We start from the raw sequence: 18,974 nt of genomic DNA, 5'->3' as shown, positions 1-18,974 counted from the left end.
TAAGCAGTCATCTGCAGTGATATGAATGGATTTTGCCCATAAAGCTCATGTCCTGTAAGGAGAAATTTGTACTCCAATGGTTTCCTGAAAGAATGTTTTACATGTAAGTCATTTCTAGAAATACTCACAGTTATTGATAATAAAGTCCATGCTTTGATTGCCTTTTGGTTCTTTAATCTTGTAGTTAACAGCTCCAGTGATATTTATATGAAATCTGTTTCTATTCTGTTTGAGTAAAGCAACATCAAAAAGCCTACTGGCAATGTAATTATCAATATAATGAATCTTGACTAAACTATACACATTTAGGAGATATGATGGCAATTTGGCAAGGAGGAAGCGAAAAAAATGTTGGATAGATTTCTAGGAATATACCACAGGAGTGTTAAAGGTTTTGCTTGAGATAAACAATTATTATCCCTTCATTTTGATTTTAGTTTCAATAGGCACCTTTTTGCTAATACAGGATGCACTCAACAGTGTCATTGTGTATGCAAGTATTCATAAACAATATACAGATACAGCTGTATGAAATAAACATAATCTGTGACATGTCTACCATATAACTTATGTATTAGTTGAAGATATGAAAGCATACATGATTATCTGCTACATATATTATAGTTGAATATAAACAACCCTAATGAGATACAGGTAAGTTGAAGTAGTCTAATAATTATATTGATTAAAAGGCGTGATCTCAGGATAAGATACTGCTTGGAAGATCCTTGAACGTATTCTCTAAGACCACAAACTGCTAACATAACCTCAAGAAGCATATGAATTGTATTGAATTTCAATTTTTAAAACAATGCCAAGAAATTAAATGTGTGGTGGAGATTCTTGAGTCTGTGTTGGAGTTCTCAAACATAATTTTTTATTTAACAACTGTCTTTAGTTATTTTTTGTTATGAATATTTTGTGTGCATGTCTGTACACCATGGGCATACCCAGTGCTCAGTGAAATCAGAAGCGGGTACTGGATTCCCTGACACTGGAGTTAGAGAAGATTTATGCTGTCTGGTGGGTAAAGGGAATGGAACCCAAGTACTCTGAAAGAGCAGCCAGTGCTCTTAACCACGGAGGCACCTCTCCAGTCTCCAAGATTGCAACTCATTTACACTGAGTATAGACAAATTAACTGTTTTTGTGATGTAGAAAAGTGAAGCTCAACAATAAAAGTTGAAAACTTAAACTAAGTTTCACATAAAGTGTTTGTTTTAACAAATCTCATGTGACATTTATATGTTAGTGGCTTCTTGAGGTTATACAAACTTGATGATGCTGACCTTAATACATCACCTCAGATAAGACGGGTTTATTTATTTAGCTATAAAGGCCAGCTGACTTTGAAGTTTAATTGTACTTTATGTTTTGTTTTTCTGTTTTTTTTCTGAAGAATATTTTATGGTATTTTCAAGAAAAATATCAAAACATGGTAAACAGGCACAAAATTCTTAGAGATTTAAAAGAAGCCCTTATCCTAAATGTGAGGAAGGATGGTTAAGCATATAGCAGGTCTGGAATTCAAGCTAGCCTTTAATGTGTAGTTGTTAGAGATGAGAAAATAGACTCTTTGCCAAAATCTATTGCTAAAAAAATCGTTAAACATTTAAGATTTTCTTTGGTGGAAAAATACAGTGCTTAAGGAAGACAGAAGAATTTGATGAATCAGGAAATATTAATATGAAAAGATTTGATGGGTAATGTATGGCGGTGACCTTTCTAGAACAAGCTGGTAAGGGGGGGACAGCTGCCACATTCGCAGACAAAGGCTTCAAATGATGACAACTTCAAATAAAACTAGTACGAGCAATTCCAATGGGAACTAAATGATGACAGAGGCTCATCTCAATGGTGAGGACACAAGGTACTTTTTCATAATGTATGAGACTACCATTAAATTGCTGCTTTGTTTGGTTGCATGCCAGAAGCAACTAAAATTTTGTTCCATCAATTTTAGAAAAACAGTGAGGTGTCACTCATGACACCCAAAGACATCTCAAAGTCCAACAACTTTTTTTTTTTCAAAACGTTTGTCTACAATTCAGTTGGAATCAAATATTATAGCACTTGGAATGCTGAGGCAGGAGGTTTATGAGGTCAAACCTACCCTTGGGCCGAACCTCTAAAAAATTAAATATGAAAAAAAAACCTGTTCACAAAAAATGTATTTTCAAAATATTTTTTTAAAAAAACTGAAGAACTTGAGTCAGTTCAGATAGAAATCTTGCAGCATTAACAGTGATACTTGGTTAACTGCCAAAGAGCCAAAGCGTCAGGAGCCAGATACCTGAATCCCAAAGTGAAATCCTTTTTGCTATTTAATAACAGTGTATCACGGAGCCAAGGCACACATATGCTATGAACATGACTTTTATCAGCATTGCATATAAATATTTAAATGCAAATAATCATATAAAAGCTGTTACACAGAAAAAAAACTCTAAGTAGCTAGTAGATGTCGCTTCTACCAGAAACAGAATTTTTTGTTCATTTCCAAATTTCTGTTACCTTCCTAGACAATTAGAGAAAAATATACTCTTTCTTCCTAGTTCCAGGGCTGTTTGAAGAATTTGAATAAATGTTATATATGAAGGGATGTCAATTCTGTACTTAAGGAATGTCTATCAGGACATTGAAGACATCTTTATCAGAACTCTGTTTATAAACCTCACCTGGCAAAGACACCCCTTTGTAAAAGAGCAGAAGTTTGTCTACAAATAAAAATTGAGACTTGCCACCTTCATGTATACACCCACATAGAATTTCTTTCACTGTTTTATTTCTGTAATAGGCAGAGACCAAGTTATTGTTCCATTCCTATAGACACACCACAGGTAGAATCTTCAGGAAGCCTATTTCTTGGCTTCTGCTTGCTTCACACTGATTTGAGACTTACGTATCCTTTAGGTTCATCTTTCTGCACACAAAATCTCTGCTCTCTATAAATAGATAAGTACCAGAGAAGCAGGTGTCTTCAGCTCATGTCCAACCCAGAGTGTTTCCCATGGCGATAATGTAGCTAAGTCCCCGCTGCCTTTTCCAAAGTTGGCTTGTACTGTGGGCAGTGGGAGGAATCGATACCTGATATTTGTAGGTTTAATAGAGCTATAAAGGACATGTATAGATTGCTCTTATAAAAGAACCCCGTTACCATTTGTTAGAAGAGAAGGAAACAACAATCTTTTCCAGATAGCTAAGAGGGCAGATTTTTCTACATGACAACAAAAAGATCCTACCTTGAAAGATACAATCTCTTTGGGGAAGCAATTTATTGTTTCTCTATTTCAGGCCTTTAAATGCTAAGCAACTGCCTAGGGTAAACTGGTTGGTTTTGGAAGTAGTATAAATTAAGAGAAAAAAAATTAGAAATCTGTTCTCTTAATGTAAGTTTCACAGAAGTCAGAGGTTCAGGCAACCCTGATGCAGCAAATGCCAGAAGGTCCCATCCAATTAATATTTGATAACAAAAACTGGTAGAAGTATGTACACCCTCAGGAGTCAGGGAGCTTAGGTCCAAATCTATAAATGTCTCTCAGACTGTATGGACAAGGTCAAGACTTTTAAAGACTTTGAATTTGAATCACCTTATTTTATATTATTGAGGTCATATAGGTCCTACCTTGCTGTAAATATTAATAATGATTTATTCATTGTTCATAACAAAAATAAAATTCTTTCGAAATATTAACCAAATTGTATAGTATGCCTTGGACTATGATTATTGGTTAGGAACACAGTAAAGTATTTCCAAAAGAATAACAATCCAAGGAGGCAAGAGGAAGCACAAAGAATCAAGAACAAGAGTCCAAAATGGGTGGAGTGTTAAAATTGCTGGAGGGTAAACATATGCGGTCTTAAAAGCCTGTGTCTTTTCTCTCCTTTAAGACTCATGAAGAATTTATGGCATCCTGTACTCATCCTACAAAACAGAATAAATTTAAAGGGATAAAGATGAGTATTGGAAGCATAGTTGTTAATTATTCCAGAATCCAAAAGAAAGAGATTTCCTAGAGTAATGTTTGTGGTGATGAAGAGACAGAAAGATTTAGGAGTATCATAAAGTCCTACAGTTGATAGGACAGGGGAGGTTAGGGAGACTGCAACAAGGCTGTCGATGGGGCTGACCTGCACACCTGCGCCTTGGGTGCTGGCCTCTGAGACAAGAAGCACTGTGACACATAGAACTGGGCTGGGCTAGTGTGTGTGCATAGCTGTGTAGGGTGGGTGAGTGACTCTGGGGCTTTAGTCCCTTACTGTATTCCCAGTGTGTCACTATATCCTTAGCAGGCTTCTACCCGCTAACTATGGTCCTAGGCTAGAATTACTCTCCATCTTTCTTTTTCTTTTATTTTCTCATATCCCAGGTTGTTAAGTTCTCACTATATATCTATTAATGGAATCAGCCAAGATACCTAAGTGTCCCTATTTATTTATTTAATTTTTTATTATGATGTTTTGAATACAATATATTCTCATTTTATATAGCTATATACTATATAGCTATATAAAGTATATATAGCTATATACTATTTAGCTATAGTTCCTACTCCTCTCCTCTTTTCCCCCTTCCCTCACCTCCCTCCACTCCATCCCCCACCCCCATCCACTCCTCAGAAAGGGAATGACTTCCCATGGGGAGTCAACAAAGTCTGATACTTCACTTCGAGGCAAGATAAAAAAATCCCCAGAAATGGGCACCTGATGTTCCTGAAAAGCAATGGCTATTTCTGGTGTTTTTCTTGTTTATTTTCTTTTCTATTTCTGCCTAACTTAGGTCTTGCAAACCTAGACTTTCATTTTAAGGCATTCAAAATAATTTCCCTAACCTACAGATGAGATTGTCCCATGACACTCTTTCCGAGAAATGGATGTGTACATTGAAATTTTTCTCTTACTCACTCACATGGTGCTTGGAAAGGAGAGGGGAGATTAAAAATCATCCCTAGCAGCAGCAACAATAAACATTTCAGCTACAATGAACCTGAAGAGACACCTGACCTTGAAGATCCTATAATTAATATTCACTCTGTGGTTCCACTGACATTTATCTCCCGGGAGCACCTTTAGTGCCCTTCCACATACACACGTCCCAGAGAAAGACTGATAATCACTCAGGGCAGAAAACCTGGCTTGTCCCATATCACCAGGAAGCATCTCGAAGGCTCTCGGTCTGTTGACTGAACCACCCTGAGGATTAAGTTTATTTTATTTTCAGTATTTAAAAGATAAGAAGTTTATTAACCACTTGGAAGATTCAGGCTTGTTCAGAGATAGCAGCAACAGACTTGGGCAGTAAATCACAGGTGTAGAAGAGAGGCTTTTAGGAAAAACCTAACCCAATGACACCCACCTACCCACCAGCTGTTCTCCCTGTCCCTCGGCCAGTGCTTTTGCTTATATTCCTATTGATGATCAAAGTGTGACATCAATTGGAAGGACATGACATTAATTTGCATTCAAAGGACACTTATCATCTTAAATAAATGTGGACTGAAGGAAGGAAAGTTCTGGCAATAAATGAATGTCAGATAAGTATTTCAGAAATTATTTTTGGGAGAAGGGTTAGGTTCAAACCTTAGCTCTCAATAACTTTGAAACTCAATTTAATGTAAGACTGTCAACCTTCCAAACTTCTTCTTAGCCGCAGTAGTCACAAGAATACACATGTATGCTGTCTCCATGTAAACAAGCAAACAAACAAGAAAAACATGTGATTCATAAATGCTCATTTGTAGCCTAAATCATCTGGCAAGCTTGTTGAAAAGGTGTATGTGACATAATTAAAATTAATTTTAATATTATATTTCACTTAGATATAATATAGTATTTCAACTTGATAAAAATCTAGTGGTCTATCTTACACTTTCATGTTATATTTTAGCATAAAATCTGTGTTTTATAATTACAGCAATCTTTAATAGAGGAAAGCCAACATCCAATTAATCAGCCACCACTGTGATGAGCAATGCAGATATAGGCAACTCTAGAAGAACCAAACCTTTGTGATGGGAATGGGGAAAGCAGTTAAATCATTTCAAAGAGAAAGGAAAAAAATACACTATAAGAAAAATAAAGTCATCGAGCAATACCTACTCCAAGTTAATGGTTTATTAAGCTCATAAATTTCAATACCAAAACATTGAGTGATCTGTCAAAAGCATTACACTGTACTTAAATATTATGTGCTGGCCTATATCAAACTACTAGAAGTAAGAAAAAACAAACATTTATGGTAAGCCTAAGGTTATTTTTAAAATACAGATTGATTGAACCCCTGGAAAAATAAAATACTGATTTTATTTCATGGCAACATGCTTATAAATTTGTTAAAGGAAAACCTTACGGTTAAGATGAAACAATATTGGTTCAATATGCTCCTCTAGATATAAGTTAGCATGTCTCACCCAGGCTGTTATAACCCAATAACGTCAGGTTTAAAAATATGTCATAGTTACAGATAAGATTTCTGCACCAACTTTTGACAGTGGTGAGCTGATAACTATTGTCCTTTTCTCTAAAATTGTTACATTTGATCTTACTTTTATAAACACAGCTTAGTGCTACGAATATTACATTACATTTGATCTTTCTGACAAATTTTGATTAATTATCCTCAAACCTATGTGATCTTGCAATTGCAGATTGTACCCATCTTTGGAAGAGGATCTTTGCAGATACGATTAATATAACTGATTTGAGCCCTAAATCCAACATGAGTACTTTCATTGTTAAAAGAAGGAAAACACACAGAGACTCAGAATCAGGAAAAATGTGATGGGATGATCCTTAACAGCCTGGAGACAGTAGCCAAGAAATATCGTTCCTTGCCAGAATGTACCTGCAGCCAAGAAAAAGTTAGTGAAGACATTATTCCCCCAGAAGCTAGAGATGGAGTGTGTCCCTACTGACACTTGGGTTCCATACTGACAGGACCAGGACAGTGAGAAACCATTTTTCTACTATTTTAAACCATACTGTAAGTGATGTTTTCTTAGATAGGTGAGTTAGTATGATCCCCATAAGAATAAACCAAATGTTGGGTGATGATGACATGATTTTATTTCCAGCACTTGAGAGGCAGAGGCAAGAGGATCTCAAATAAGCAAACAAGAATGAGAATGGGTAAGTCTACTGAGAGTCCAGCCTGGAACCCAGCCGGGAACCCAGGCCTTTTGTTGATAATCTGGTTCTAGCTACAGGAAGAAGAAGAAGGGTAGTTATGCCTAGTCTGCTACTTAGCACAGAAGACTGTGAGTTTAGAATCTAAACACAACGCTGAAGAGTCCACCAGCTTATTGATGCACCTGTGTCTGACTTTAAGCTCTACAGTTTCCAAGTTTTTCCTTTGTGACGGTCAATGCTTACAAGCTACAATTTCAAAGTCCCTTATAGATTTAGCAGGACAAATTTAATGTATTGGGTAAACTTTATGGTGTCTAGGTGTCCTGAATTCACAGTTCCCATTCTCCCAGCTTGGTCTAATATTTGGAAAGGGCTCAAAGGAAAGAGATCTTGGAAGTCAGCAGTCAAATATTTCTTTAATTCTGTAGCCTTCAATTGGCCCTAAACCAGGCTCCTGCATATGTGATTGTAATGCACTGTTACAACACTCGGTGCGAACCTATAGATCATTATGATTGGCATCCCATTAGGATTCTGCCTCCTGTTTAATGAACACAGGCAAAGTACACATCAGCGAGCCGGTTGGCTCTCAGCGAACACTTAGCTTGGCATTGAGCTGACACTTTTGGATGGAATCCTTGTAAACTCTTGGCACCTGGAAAACTGGGCTGCAGATCTGAAACCTGCTTTTGAGTCAGGTTTTCTTTTTTTTTTTTTTTCTGATATCAGTCACATTAAATTACACTTTACGGAACTGACTGCAAGGTTTGTGAAAACTAGGGTTTTGTATGGCTGGCAAGAGTTTGAACACATGTTCACAACAATTTGCAAGCAACTGCAGCACATCCATAAGGGATATGGGTGTGTATAGATGCTTCAGTAAGTCATGACATAAACTAGTCTTCATGTTTTCCAAATATAACCTACCTTTGAACCAATATAAAAGCTAAACGTTACATTTCTCCGACCATTAGCCTGGCTATATGTGGCATTTTATTTCTTCTCATAGTCAAAGTAATATGTAATTTCTTTGAGCTCACAGTCAGAATGAATACATATATCTGCAGACACTTCACCTACCAAGTTAAAAGTATGCAAATTTGAAACTCGTATACCTCTCTCTCTAGACAACTTCCAAACTGTCGTTTCCCCTCAGTTTTCAAATTCTAACAATGCATCTATGTTTTGAAGATCAAGATCTGCAAGTAAGCCCTATTTCTATCTTTTCTCCCATCCCACACCCAGCCACAAGTCTTCTTCCTGTCCCACGAAGGAATCTTCAGTCCTATGAACTCTCCGCTTCCACTGCTGCCATAAACTAAATTATCTCCAACATCCCATTTTTTTTTTTCAAGCCATACCCCCTGTCTGGATGATTTTTCCATGGGAGTTAAAGAGAGCTTCCAAAGATCTCCAATTAGAGCCTACCACCTTCGGCCATGCCCTCTCTTCACCTGGCACAGCCCATACAGTTTTAATTTCTTTCTCCCTAGGATACTGGCAAGTATTATTTGTTATGTCCAAGATAGTATCTCAACTAGAGTTTTGCCAGCACCACTCTAGATTCACCAAGGCATTTTTCAAATCATCCCGTATCCAGATATGTTATAGTTTCTCAGATTATCTATACCGTTCTAATTCTGTGTCTTCTTAAAGCAGTCTTGCCATTCCTTATGCTTTTAAAATTGCCTTTGTTGTCCCTCTCCATCACCACAATTCAGACTTTACAAGGATAATTACTTTGTTGTTAAAGAACTGCCATATTACTGGAGCCAAGACATAGATTGGAGCTCATTAGACATATAAAATGATTACTGGCTGTATGTATGTATGTGTATATGTACATAGGAATGTATGAATGCATGTATGCATACATAGATGACAGGCTAAGATCCCAGATAACTTATATAATAAAAATAAGGACTTCTGCAAGCTGAAAGATATAGCCCTGATGAGTTTGTCAGGAGGAGAACTTCATGCTTTGTACTATGTACTGAAGACCTAAAGGAGAAATATGTCAGCTTAAAGAAGTAGGAAAAGATTTCATATTAACATAATCATATGACAAGTAGAATCAGTTGATGGGATAACAGAAAATTACAACAATAACAACACTGAGGGCTGACGATTTGTTAAAAGCAGAATAAATATTTCATTCATCACAACTGTCACATGGAGGTGTACTGAGGCATTCCCATTCATAGCGTTTTTTTCTCCTTACAATATAGCTGCAAGATTAATATTTTCAGCTTACTTTTGAAGGAGCTGACTTACAAAATCTAACCTGCCTCAGTTACAGGATCAATGAAAGATCCAGAATTTAAGTCTCGACTTGTGACTCGTGTATAAACATCTTTCACTTTTTCCATTCATGACTCCTTCGGCACAGATTACAGATTTAAATATTGTGACCCTTCATAGTTTCTGGCATGGACAGTGGGCTCAGAGTTCCACAGCCCAACTTCCAGATTGTGATTATATATAACTTCTGGGAACTAATGGCAACATTATACCTTTCATTTTAACACCTATGACTATCAGGAGTAATTGTAGTCACCTTAAAATCTTTCCATTTCAAACCAGGGCAATTCCCCTGGCTGTAATGTTCTATGATCACAATCTGTGTCCCCAGCCTAACTGATTATAGTTATTTTTTGATCCCTAGCAGGGAAGATTGTGCTAAAATGGGAAAAGTTTCCATGGACTAGTATTCACTTGTGCCTATGTCTGTTTCTGCCTGACATCGCCCTCCAACATAGATACAGTAATAAAATGCAAGAGCTTTAAACTTAAAGATCAATTATTCATCACATTATTGACTTAGGAGAGAAACATTTACAATCTGTCACTTCAATAGACATCATAATAGAACCCAAATTTAAAAGCAGTCATAGAGAAGCGATTTAAAAGCAAGTTCTATTTAATTTTGACTGGCTCCTATATCTGGTTAGTCATGATTTGAAGCATGATTAATAAAAACTCAGATAGAGAAATTGGGGTTCAACCTGAAGATCCTAAAAGCAAAACAGCCAGCCACTGGCTCTTACCTCGATCTCAGTTCAAAATGGTGATCCTATCTCTTGGAATCTCAAAAGGACACTATGTCTGACAGCTGTCTTGTTCATTTTATATTTTTCTGTAGGTCTGGGATCACATGCATGCACCACTGGGATTAAAGGCATGCATCACTTGATTTGTATAGCAACTAGGGTGGCTACTGGGATTAGTTGTGTGTTACCATAATCTGGTCTGACCAAAGGGACTGTTTCACTCTCGGATCATCAGGCAGTCTATATTTATTAAAATACATTTGCAATGCCTCTACAATGATTTTTCTCATTTCCAGCCCCCCCCCCACTTCTTTTTCTCTACTTTCTGTTATTCCTATTTTTCTCCCATTCTTTTCCTGACAAAGTTCAGCTAAAGCAACAATAAACAGGATTAAGCATACTCCCATATGAGAGGAGATAATCTTGCCACCTCCTACACATCGACACATCATTAATACAGAGGATTAATATACAACATCTGCATATAACTCAAGAAAAGAGAATCACTATGTATTTCAGATTTCCCTGGCTCCTGTGATCTTCTTGCATCATTCTTCTGAGTGCTGCAAATACAGGTATGTGCTACCATGTTGGCTCTTTGTTTTTAAATATTGCAGAACAATTAATACTAAAAGCTAAAGTATTTTGTGCATAAAACTATTAAAAATTTATACATTGATTTTGTGCTAGTTCCTGGAAAGCTAATTTCTTGTTGAAAATGATAAATCCCATCCCCACATATGATATGCAGAAATTTATTTTACAAATATGTTATTATTTCATTAATATTAGTCATCATAAAAACATATCTCAGTTAATTGACAATTAAATCCTAATGGGATTCTTATGTCTTATGTCACTAAGAATGTTCAGCCATAAGGCCCCACCTATTAAAAATGTTCGGCATTGAGAGACCTTTTAATATGTTATCAATGTTTGTTGAATTCTAAAGGAGACCAAGTAGCCTTTCTTTCCATATTTTGCTCTTGTGTTTGAGACTTGTGTCTGATCCACCATCAACTGACCTGACACCAACTTTGCCATCATAATAATTTCAATATTCACTCTAATCACTTTGCAAATGAAAACATGATTGTTGGAAACCAAATCAGGTGATTAAAGAAATTATCTGGACACAAAAACAATAAAATTGATTTACTAATTCACTAATCATGAAGAAATATAATATAACTTATATATTTCATCTCCACCACACACAGTACAAATATTATTCTATTGGTATCTCTTAGTTAATTGCATATTTATAAAGTAACAATGTGGTAGTCCAAATAAGAAGTAATATATTATGTTTTGATCATAAGACATAAATTTATTTAGTGTTACAAAGATTACAATAGGCAATATTAGAGACTAAGCCAATGAAATATTCTGAAATTTCAATGACTTTCACTAATGTGTGTGGGGGAGAATAAAGTATATAAAAGAATCATTGAATGGTAATCACATTAGCCTTGCCTACTGAGGTGATTACAGGTGAGTAACCACTTGTTTAACAGTGCTGAAAAGTTAGTATTCTTTTTTTATTTGATCCTCATCTTTACAGGATTAAAAGACTTTAGTGGAATATTTAACTATATCAAGATGTGTTACATTTGTTTAGGCTGAGAAATATTACTTTAATTGTATAAAGGTGTATTGCATTTGTTTATGCTGCATTTGTTTAACAATGTAAGGACGTGTGTTTAATTATGTAAAGATGTGTTACTGTTTCACCTTGCCTGCCTAAGGCACCCCATTGGCCTGATAAAGAGCTGAATAGCCAATAGCTTTGCAGGGGAGGAATAGGCAGGACTGGAATGAAGAGGCAATAAGGAGGAGGAAAAATCTAGAATGAGAGTAGAGAAACGAAGAAAATGAGGGAGAAAGGAAGAAATATGCCTGGTACCAGAAGCCAGACAGCTACCACCCAGACGTGGAAACAGCAGGAAACTTTTGTAAGACATACATACATACAAATATACATACATGCAATGCATGCATACATACATACAGGAAGGAAGGAAGGAACTAACGAACGAAGGGAGTAAAGAAGGAAGAGAAGAAGGTTAAAAAAACTTTGAGGCAAAATGTAGATAAAGAAAAAGAGATGAGAAAAAAGAGCTAAGACTGAGCATTTATAAGTAACAATAAGTTTCCATGTCATGATTTGCAAGGTGGTTGGGTCCTCCCCCACCAAAAAAAAAAAATCTGGTACAGGAGATTTCTGACTAATGTGTGGCCATGAGATATTAGAGAAGACCTAGAAGCTCTCCTATCATTACCTTTAACCTTCTCAGCCTGTGAAAAGGTAAAATAAATAATACTTAATATTATAGACTTCAGAAATAATAATAACATTTCCACAATCAAGAAATAGCCTCTAGGATGCATGCAAGGATATTCCCTGACATATTTGCTGTACCATACAAGCAGAACCCTGCCATAATTTAAAAATAATACACAAAGGATAAGAATGTAACTACAGTTCTACACCTATTTATACATTTGTAAGTTGCTCAATAGGAGATGTAGCTTTCACCATCTTTTCATGTACAGAATATAGTAGACTTAACGTTACTCACAATTCTTAACTACAAAAGAGTTTTATAAATAATTGTGTTGTGGTTCAGCAAACAGGATTTGTATTGTAACTTGGGCCCTCTTGCCTGTATGTGGTCCATTTTAACATGCTTTATGATTAAATTGCTGTAACAGTATTTTAAGGGACCCCCCCACATAATAATTCAAAAATTCGCCACATGTGGTATGAAAAGATTAGACATGTCTTAGTCAGGCAGGGACTTAAATCCTGCCTGATAATACTGTGGAGAAATTACACACTACAAAAGCAAGGGAGAAAGGGCAAAGGTTTAGCAACAGGAAGATATAATCAGATCATACATGCCTTCATACAAAGCAGGCTTTTCGATTCTAGGCTATCACTTTATAAATTCTATCTTGGACTGTTGATCTCTCTGAATGATTACTGCAGAATAACAGTTGCTGGTGATTTATATTTCAGACGTATTTGCATCAGGCTTATTCCTTGAAAATATAATCTTTCTAATGGAGCTGATTTCTCAAATAAAATGAAAATCTGGACGTTAAATTTGTATGAAAGCTGTGCAATGTCAGCACACAATTACTACATCACATTTGGGGGAAAAAAACAACCGTAGAAGCAGCAACTAAATGTAAACCCAGATGAGATCCTGCTTTCAAAAGATAAAATGGTTCTGCTAAAAAGGAAAATATTGACAAAACTTCTACTCTTGTCTCTCTCAAATCTAGCCGCATAATGAAACACATCTCTGTACTTCCTCTAAAAAATACAGACAGCAGGCTTATAAACAGTGGAGATGGGAGAAGACTGAATCTCTTGGGTATGCCATCTTCCTCACCATTTGGTGTGTTATTAAATAATGTTAGTGATGCTTTTATATTGCTAGAATGTCATTTACTGCAGCATCTATTAGCTATAATAATGCAATTTACTTATCCTAATGTCAATAATAAATGTAGCAAGTGAGCTGCAGGGTAACTTATAAATGAGCTGAAAGGTTTAGTTTCATGTCTGCTCTAAAGGATATTCTGTATGCACATCCTGCTGATATAGGCTTTCTATTTTTGCTGATACGTTTCTATCTACCTATCTACCCAGGATGAGATAAATGAACCAATGACAACTTTTAGGAAACAGACTGCAGTCATAGTGCAGTTCACAACTGCAAAAGAACTGGTCTTTAGTTCATACTAAGAAAGAACATAGGGTATTTAAAATGAATCACTGTTAATAAACACTGAGAAAAGAAAAAAAAAGTGGTCAGGTGTGGGACAATTCTATATTTTGTCAATTATATTTTAAATAAATGCTGATTGGGCAGTAGCCAGGCAGGAAGTATAGGCCGAAAAACCAGACAGGAAGTAGACGTGGGGCAATGAGAACTAGAGTATTCTGGGAAGAAGGAAGCTCTTTCGGCAGTCCTGCCCAGAAGAAGCAGGAAGTGACCTGTCCCACTGAAAAATGTACTGAGCCATGTGGCTAACATAGATAAGAATAATGGGTTAATATAAGTTATAAGAGTTAATAAGAAGCCTGGGCTAATGGGCCAATCAGTTTATAACCTAACATAGACTCTCTGTGTGATTTTCTTTTGGGGGCTTACTGGCTGTGGGCAGAACATAAACCCCAACAAGCTGGTCCTCATGTTACAGTGGTCATGTTGAGAATGCCAGGCTGGCTTAAGCAGGTTTATCAGAAATGCAAAATGATTATGACCAGTTAGCCTTGAATAGTATGCAAAAACAATTCTAGAAAATATTAGGATTGGATATCATGAATAGATATGAAAAATTTAGATATTCAATAAAAGTATATTTTGAAAGGAAACAGTCATGTTTATATTACAATATTATAGTAATTTACAAGACCTTTCTGCTTATAATGTTGAGATATTTTTACACTTATTATGCTTAAAATAAAGTATGTTGCATACATATATGTACTGGAAAAATTAGGATATTAATATATATTACTTATGAGCATGTATATATTATACTGTTAAGTTCGAAAAGGGACAGAAATAATTATTAACTGTTACTTTTAAAGTTTACATCAAATATGGTAGACATATTTCACCAAAATTAGGCTTGGTTAAGTGAATTTATTTTATTTTTTTTACTTTCTTTGTGTAGTTTGAAAAATAATTTCAAACTATTATTCAGTCTGTAGTTGAACTCATGATCACCTTCCTGCCTCAGCTTCTTCCTAGGTGCTGGGATCATAGGTATGAACTGCCAACCCAATCATAGGTTATTTTCTTACGTAATTAGATATATAGATATAGATACAGATATATAGATCTACCTGCCTGTTCCTCCCATATGCTGTCATCGCAAGCATGAGCAAAAAGCAACAACTGGTTTAACAACATGTTTCAATCCTGATCAAGCATATAAATATGCTTTTCCATGTTTTTAAAGTAACTAAACATAAATACATATACATGTGTGCATATATTATTGTGTTTCTGACAGACTACCCAAAGAATGAAAATGGAAAATAGCCCCAGACCAAAAAAAAAAAAATCACTATTTTCTTATTGAGTAGCTCATTTTAGTTACAAAGTCCTTTTGAATCCATAATTCTGCGAACTACATTAAGCTTTGGTGGGGGCGAAACAATAAATGATTTTCTGTTTTTCTCTCATTACTGAATAGTTTCTTTTATAATTGTGACTATAACTGAAATTATCCATTATAATTCCAAATGATATTAAGATTATCATATAGATTAAGATAATTTAGGAGTTGTTTATTCTTTTTGGAATTTTGGAGACAGGGCTTCTCTGTACAAATGTCCTAGATGTCCTGGAATCTGCCTTGTAGACAAGACTGGCTCTGAGCTCACTGAGATCAACCTGCCTCTGCCTCCCAAGTGCTGGGATTAAAGGTCTGTGTCACAACTGCCTGAAAAGATTATATATCATATAGGCAAGCAAAGTATTCTTTTTTGATATGAATGTAAATCTCATGGCACTGTGGTTAAATTTAACGTTTCTTAAACTCACTCCACACAAAGGAGAGTGCTCTTCTATGCCAAAAAGCAAGTGATGTTGAAAGTTTTCTATTGCTGTGATAACATGTCATGTGACCAATGCAACTTATAGAAGAAAAGGTTTACTTGGTTTTATGGTAGCAGAGCAGCAAATGATAGCAGGCATGCCACCAGGAGCAGAAGCTGGGAGCTGACGTCTCAAGCACCAAACAAGGAGCAGACAGCTCGCTGGAAATGACTGAAGCCTTTCAAACCTCAAGCCTGCCTCCAATGACACATTTCTTTCAGCTAGGTCACACCTCCGAATTCTACCCAAAGCACTCCTTATCCTGGAGAATAACTTTTCAAACTTCAAGGCTCGGGGGGACATCCTCATTTAAATAGCACAGATCTGTGGTTTTTTTTTTTAATATTTACTATATTTAATATGTACAAAATGATAAAAATTATTTATTGTCTTTCTGCTTTAGAACTGAACAAATTTCTGGACAGATTTCACTGTTGTTTTATTTGTACTAGTAGTTAGCTAGGCTATTACATGTTTGGACAAATTTTGTATAAAACATTTGCAGAGAAGCATCTAAAAGTATAAATGTGAAAAAATGTTCCCAGTATGCATTTTCCTTTAACTTTGTTTCTTCTTAGAAGCTAATAGTTGAAAAGACATTCTGACACTATGCATACAAAAACCACTTTGTTCCTTGGTTAAAATCTCTGTGATCTTCATTATCTATTTTTATTATCTCTAGTTAAATGAAAAAGTCACAGCAATATCAGCTGCAATAGAGGTCACTGAATGCAGTCACCACAACTTCCTTTCCTTTAAATGTAATTTGAAATGTTCTGTCTTTGTATCAAGCATTAATTATTTCCAACAAAGGAAAGAAAGACTTAGTTTGAAGCAACACATTTGCAAAGCATGATTTTTTTATTTATTCATTTATTAAAGATTTCTGTCTCTTCCCCACCACCGCCTCCCATTTCCCTCCCCCTTCCCCAATCAAGTACCACTCCCTTGTCAGCCCAAAGAGCAATCAGGGTTCCCTGCCCTGTGGGAAGTCCAATGGCATCTACTAGAAATGTCATTCTAATACTTACTCTCTTCATCAGTACCGGCAAGCAATATAAAATAAAATTGAATGAAATTTTTGCTACATTTTTAGAAATTGTAATTTTTAGCATATTATTCAACTCAATGTCATGGCTATTTTATAAATACCATAACTCTTATTTTAAGGTTGTAAATACAATGAGAAAACATGTGAATTCTGACATTTAATTATGAATTTATCATTAGACACTAATATATGCTTTATAGTGAAGTTTGTTTTATACCAAACATTGTGGTCAAATTTTATACTATTTTATTTTGATAAGTTTAGCCCTCGTTTTCCATATGTCTGGAGTTGTCATTTGTCTCATTGTTCTATAACTCTTCTTATTTTGAAGAAATCAAATATATATATATGTATATATATATATAGTAAAACTTTTACTATTTTGTTTATCTAATTTGATATGACTACTTTTTCATTTATTTATTATATAGGAAATAATAATTTCAACATTTCTTCTCAGTTTATTCCCCTTAATCCACACAATGAGGGCGCATGTTTTTTGTTCTCTATTAGATTCCACAAATTAAAATGTGATCATGACCACATACCATTTGGGATTTCAATAAAGAAATTAACCTTGATATTTAAACATCAAATGTCACATTTAAATTATATAGCTCTTCCATTATTCAGATACAAATACTTTAAACCTATTATTTTTTTTTCAGATTAGTTTTAGCATCAAGGCCAAAACCTAGGTAGATTACTATGTGAATGACAATTGAGGTAATGCATCCTAAATTCTTTCCAGTTTTAAATAAATTGAAAGGCTATTTTTTATTGAAAGTTTGACATAAGTTTTGGCAAATAAACATAAATGATACCAAAATAATGTTACCACAGATATTATGCATGCAAACTCATATAAATATCAAACTATTCATTGCACCTTATGAATTCCATGCATACACACACACACATGTGTGTATGTATACAAAATGCACATACAGTAATAACCCCCTACTGAATAGTAAAGATGACTAAGCAATGGTTAAATGTATGCAATCTGAAGCCAACATTTCTGAGGAAAATACCTAAACCAACATGCATTTCTTTATCTATAAAACTGAAACACCCTATTGTTCCCTTCACTCGTTTTAGATTCATATCTAGAACATTATTCCTTATATTATAAAATATGTTTGAAAAATCTCCTATGGCTAAATATCAGAAGTTGTTAGCAAGTAAATGTCAGCTACTATTTATGTATCTGTTTTTGTAAAGTCTAACACACTAAAATAGAGCCAAAATGTGAATTTATGGAATAGATTTATGCAAGTTTATGTTTTGGAGGGTGCACATACTACAAATATACTGATATTTACATTTCAAATGCTCACTAATTTATCACATCACATAACTTATATAAACTGAAATTTGTTCAGTTTTTCTCTTATGTTAACATCCCATATGCTATTCCTAGTATAAATGTCAATATTATTAATCAAGATGTAAAGGTGATTTATATAAGGGGACCTTTTATGTTATTTTGGCTAGTGTAAAATGATATGGCAGCAAGTGGTACATAATATAAGTTTGTATGAAATATAGAGGTTTTCAAAGACTGTAGATAAAATCTACCGCCATTCAGTGCCAACTGCAATTGAGTTCATTCATTTTGTTAATGCATCTTTGTAAATGTTGAAATTATTACAACTTAATTTTTAAAGACTGATTTTAATTTTAATTGTGTTTGTCCTTGCCAGTGTGTCTGTCTGTGTGTCTGTGTTTGGGTGTGTACATCTGAGTAAGAATGTCTGGGGCAGCCAGAAGAGAGCATTGAATACCCTCAAGCTTTAGCTACACTCAGTTAGGAGCCATCTGATATGAACACTGAGGACCTGAACTCGGGCCCTTTATAAGAGCAATGTATTCCCTTACCCACTGAGCCATCTCTCTAGCTTCTTGAAACAAGCATTAGAAAAGATTTTTCAAAAAAAAGGTAGTCACTGGTCTGGTCATCTTTGAACAACTTTAAATGTAGAATATCTTTACTTTGAGCTACATCATTAAATTTATTCAACATTAAAACATAAATATTAGTTTCATTTTGTAGTATTAGTGGAGACTCCTTAACTCTCTATAATGGGGCAGTCATGGGGCCTATTCAAAGAGCAGAAA

This window comes from Alexandromys fortis, unplaced genomic scaffold (genome assembly GCF_014885135.2).
Source record: "Alexandromys fortis isolate MF-2015 unplaced genomic scaffold, M_Fortis_MF-2015_v1.1 scaffold_202, whole genome shotgun sequence".
Classification (NCBI taxonomy): Eukaryota; Metazoa; Chordata; class Mammalia; order Rodentia; family Cricetidae; genus Alexandromys; species Alexandromys fortis.
This window is presented reverse-complemented; position numbering follows the sequence as displayed.